This window comes from Triticum aestivum, chromosome 1B (assembly GCF_018294505.1).
Source record: "Triticum aestivum cultivar Chinese Spring chromosome 1B, IWGSC CS RefSeq v2.1, whole genome shotgun sequence".
Classification (NCBI taxonomy): domain Eukaryota; kingdom Viridiplantae; phylum Streptophyta; class Magnoliopsida; order Poales; family Poaceae; genus Triticum; species Triticum aestivum.
In genome coordinates, this window is record NC_057795.1 from 556,401,251 (window position 1) to 556,406,487 (window position 5,237).

The window sequence follows — 5,237 nt, forward strand, 5'->3', positions numbered from 1 at the left end:
TATTTTATATTTCAAGTATGAAATTTGACTACACTTTGAACAAATTTTAGCAATATATTATGTAAAAAATGAAAAAAAAATACAGAAAACCAACTTCACTAAAAATGCATTGTTTCATCGATGTTAATAAATCATAACTAGCCTACCATGTCGACCCGTCCATAATAAAATGAGGGTGTACCAATCGAATGAGGAATTCAGAAAAATAGTGGCAGTCCATCAAATAGGTCTAATACATCAGAAACAAGGTGGATCACGGCATGGAAAACTATCTACTTTAGTTTGTTCTCATTTTTTTGACCCTAGAAATCCTTTTGTTTTCTCTGCTTGACCCTATGCATCTAAACATCCTGTCTCGACTTCACTTTAGCTTTCCTGCATGAAACAACGTTTGTTAATAGGATAGTAAGGAAGATTTGAGCATGTACCGTACACTATAATAGAAAAGACACTAACTTCACTGATTTTCTCGTCATAGCTACAGAAGCTAACTTGACAGCTCTTATTCACTCAGCCTGTGGTACATCCTAGCAGGCCTTTTTGTCTTCATCACCCCTTTGGTCTGTTCTTTACCGCCCTTCCTAGAGTCTTTCCTGGAAAAGTTAACAAACGTCAACACAGTACTAGCAAATACCCGACTTCTAGAGCGGATATGTAAGTACAAACACTAACTTCACTGGTTTTCCTCGCGCACCCTTGGCATCGTTCTTTTTCTTTCTCCCAACATTGACATTTGGAGCGCCCTTGCGTTTCCTACAAAAAATGAAATAGATGAATCTGCAGCCAGCATTCAAAAACATGTTTAAGTACACACAATTGTACTAATGCCCACTTGTTTGGTTTTGCGTAATCCTCTTCTGCAACCTCCAATTGTCTCTTCCTCAGGGCCGGGCCGGCAAATTCTGGGGCCCTGTGCAAAATTAAAAAATGAGGCCCTATGTCACTAGATATTTTTTCATTCAAAAAACATCTCACTAGAAAAAATGAACTAGCTAGCGAGAAATTATAGTGTATATGACATAGTGTCTTACTCTCTTAGAGGCCATGCCTCAATATTTGGCAATTAGACGAACCATCTAGCTCACCTACTCCCGTGTCCTGTCTGGTTGAACTACTATAGTGTGATATTTAACCGAGGAGGCAAGAACTGATCTCTAACGCTTCTTGCCAATTAATTAGAAATTAGGAGTAGGAGTAGGAGCTGAAGTTAATCAGGAAGGAGGATTTTACATACTGTAACTGTGAATTTTTGCCTTAACCTTCCTACTAAAGTCATAATCTTCTAGATCATCTACGTTTTGAAACCTATACAAAGTCTTGGATCATTAGAACTGAGCAAACTCATCTAGGTAGCTACAGTACAGTCGTACATATCTTCCATTGTATGGTCGTGATTTATTGATTATTCACATGTAATGGTCTAACAAACATGCATAATAACACAAACGGCTGATGCCATGGACAAAAAGTCGGACGAATCATCGGGTTCTAGCACTAACCTGCGCTCAGCGGCAGGCTACCTATTTTGCTTGAGAGGAACTGTCCCGTGTCGCCCGTCGCTGGCGCTCTGGAGTCTGGATGCCGATTTTGTTTTGACGAGAGGAGAGGAACTGTCGCTGACTCGCCGTGCTACCCGTCGCGGACTGCCAGTCCCGTTTCTGATCCGATGATCCCGTTTCATGTTGGCTGTAGCAAAGCGAAGGGGCCTGGGCATGTATGCACGTTGGATTCAGACCTTTGGAGATCGATCTCGTTTCCTTTTTTTCTTTTTGAGACTAGTAAGCATGCACGTGCAACACACGTCTCGCTTAAATATGTTCTACTATGAAACTTAATAATTCTGTCATAACATAAATCTACATTTTTAGCAGCTACAATCTCACGTAAAAAGCATATAATTCCGAACTCGTACAAATGACTGGAAATATTGTACTTTATAAATCAACAGGCCCATGTCCATTGCTTAGCAAATACCTCAGTCCGTCAAGAAAATTTAATTGTGGCCTATGGCCATGCATGCACCCCTAGCTAGTGCATCTCGACAACAAGGCCATGACCAAACATCTCGCCAGCATCCACAGTGCCATATAGATATTCATGTATCACAAACAAAATTGTTTCTCATATATCACATCCATGACCTCTTAAACTATATAATTGACATAATTCACCAGTTATTTCAATCTTAAAGTCATCATTGCATCCAAACTGAAGTAAATTTGAGTTGCTCAAAAAAAAGTTGCTCAAAAAAAAACTGAAGTAAATTTGAGGTGTAATATTTCCAACCAAGAAAAATACATTTTCATTCTTATTTTCTTCTAGGTCGTGCCTATGAGTGGGCCATTGCCAATAAGCACCAGGAAAAAAGATATGCAAGTGTGTGTACAGAGGCAATGAAAATTAATTAGTAGTTTCCACATAAGCTGATCAAATAAAATAATCCGTCAACGTTCTGAGATACAAGTTTGTCCACCAAAGAAACAAAACATTGCTAGTCAGCAAACCAAGCTGCAGCACCTGTGGTTGTTCCAAGCAAAATCAGGTACCCGTGAAACCAGCCACAGAGACAAAGCAGATGCCCAAACCGCTGAAGGTAGAAACATGCTTACTCATAATCTAGAGGCATTTTGTGGTCATTTAGTGTTCATCCTTCCATGGCAAGGTCCAAAGCAACGAAGGTACTTGCAACTTGATATTTGGAAGCTCGCCATGTATCTGGCTCCTTTTTTTGCGATCGCAAAAAAATCAATCTCTAGGAGAGTATTAACACATATCACTGATAATGAACATAACTCTGCAAAGAAAAAGGAAAAAGTGAGAAGGAGATTAATAAACGTAGCTGTACATATGCTACATAAATTTCCATCTAATATTCTCACCTTGGTCCCGGTCTGCAGTATGTCGTCTTGCCCATCCAGCCTGAACTGATAGAGAAAGTTCCATGTGGCACTTTATTTATGAGGATATAACATGAGTCAACAACAAATTTATCATTGTTATTCATGGCAAGATAATAGATCATTCATAAATATATATTTTGTTGGATGTTGATTACTGGAAAGTAATACCAATATGGGCTTACAAATTTGGGCATGCTTCTTTTCACCGACGACACCTATTAGCAGAGGTAAATCATAATATTATAGACATATGTTACTAATAGAAAATACTACTTTTCTTTTTATATTACTTAAATTAGAACAATCAATTTCTTCCATGTCCCGAAACTTCTCATTGAGCCTCTCCATTTAACTCAGTAATTTTGGGTTATGGTAAAATCATGGGTTTTCAACAAAATAAAAACAAACAAGACCAATAAGAAAGAAAACTTAAAAATTCAAGCCTATCAGACAATCATGCACCTCCGGTGGCATGTCGACAATCAGACATACCAAAACCTTTGGTCCTAATTTTTCCCCAATACAATGTGTGAAACAACAAATAATAACCTTGTGTGTGTGTGTGAAACAACAAATAATAACCTTCATGCCAGCAATGCATATTAATATTAGAAGATCAAAATGTGTTTCACTGTGTAACATTTCCATTGCATGTACATAACATGCTATGCATCAAATCCCCCTGCACAAGATTCCTCTGTCATGGCCACACTCGTATCCAGTGGTGGTGGAGTAGCCTAGGACGTGAAGCAGGGAAAGGGGCACAACATACCGGTGCGGCCGGCGACGGCGGAGACACAACGGACTGCTCGGCCTCCTCGTCCCCACAATGCTTTAACTATCTTGGATATCTTTCAAAAAGAATGCCAATGAGGGTATCAGTTGCTACAAATTCATGACTTCAAAGAAACACAATAACCCATTAGATGGTTCAGTACAAATCATTTCTTCACTTGCAGTACCATGTAAAACATTGAATAGGTATGCATCACTCATCATTTCAAAAAGACTTCGAACAAAAACATTCAACACCTCTGACTCCACAAAGACTTAAGAAATTAGGGTGCCTAAATCTTTATGCAGAACTGGATACATCTTACTTATTAGTTAGCCAACCACCGTATCCAAGTGGCCCAATTACGTGAATACAATCAGTATCAATCATAAGTATGAAGCATGAAACTTTCTGAAATGATCAGTACTTATTAGGTCTCAAACTATACATATAGAAACTTGAGACTGCAGACATGAACGGTCGACTCTGAAACTCCACTCAAATCACCACATTATCTAAGCATGCTCAGTTAGCAACAGTAAAACAAATTACAGAATCTGAAACCTCACACATTATTTAGAGAGTACCTTATTTTCTGTTCTTGCTACACTGGAATCAATGTACACTCTGAATGAAAAATAACAAACACTTGATTGATATGGTCATCATATATGAAATAAGACAGTATGTGACAAACTATATAAAGCCGTAGATTTTGATGTACTACTAATATTTGGTCATCCAAACTCATATAATAGTTCCTCACCTGCAAATCCTCCAGTAGTTGTGCTGACATATGAAACATCTTCTTGATCTCCCTAAGCTGAATTCTATGATAGCACAGAGCTGAACTCGAAAAATAAAATCACACCACAGGACATCTACAGGCTATTTTTACATGAAATGAGACTCGAAAACACATACAAAGGAAAAGGGGACACCTGTTTAAATAAGCCATTGAAAGCAGGCTACACAGAGCTCGACATATCGCCTTGCGAACCTAGCTCAATATCAGCATTTCTTCGGGCCCAATCCTCTTTGCTGGTCTCAAATTAGTCATGTTAAATTTCACAAAATAAATGTCCTTGCAAGATTCACAATTCAAATCCTTTGTGCATTCTAACCAAGAAGATGGAATTCAATCTTCGGTGAGGATTGAATCCTAGTGTCATAAGTAATACATATATAAACATCAGTAGCATCAGAGATTGCTCACAAGGGCAACGCTGCACACCATGCTATTTCTGTACTCAAGGATCACAAAATAACATCATATAAAGAATACAGAGGAAACCACATACAGGGAGCAAATCATCATCTAGTCGACATAGAAATTAGTCTGCTACTTCTCTTTGCCAGCTCAACATTACCAATGTTCTTCTGTGCCATCAGCAGAAAAAAGAACAAAGAGAGATGAAATTCAGTTTGCATCCAAAGCTCTCTTCATTCCCCACGGCCGGAGGTCTCCCCGTCCCCAAAACATGCCTCCGCCAGCAGAGCACCCGTGCTTGCCGTTCCTCGCTGTCCCCTTGCCGTTCCACCGGAGTTCCCCACCAGTCCAC

General features: G+C 39.1%; 1 long non-coding RNA gene across 2 annotated transcripts; it reads right to left on the reverse strand.

Annotated features, from left to right (window-relative positions):
- Positions 1 to 2,611: 2,611 nt before the first annotated feature.
- Positions 2,612 to 4,913, reverse strand: LOC123094872 (uncharacterized). Of its 2 annotated transcripts, XR_006446021.1 has the most exons (6): positions 4,617 to 4,913; positions 4,442 to 4,521; positions 4,263 to 4,302; positions 3,069 to 3,115; positions 2,880 to 2,949; positions 2,612 to 2,794 (listed from the first exon to the last, which is right to left on the reverse strand). It is a non-coding gene; the product is annotated as an uncharacterized lncRNA (long non-coding RNA). The 2 variants fall into 2 exon arrangements; XR_006446020.1 differs by having other exon boundaries at positions 4,263 to 4,521.
- Positions 4,914 to 5,237: the final 324 nt, after the last annotated feature.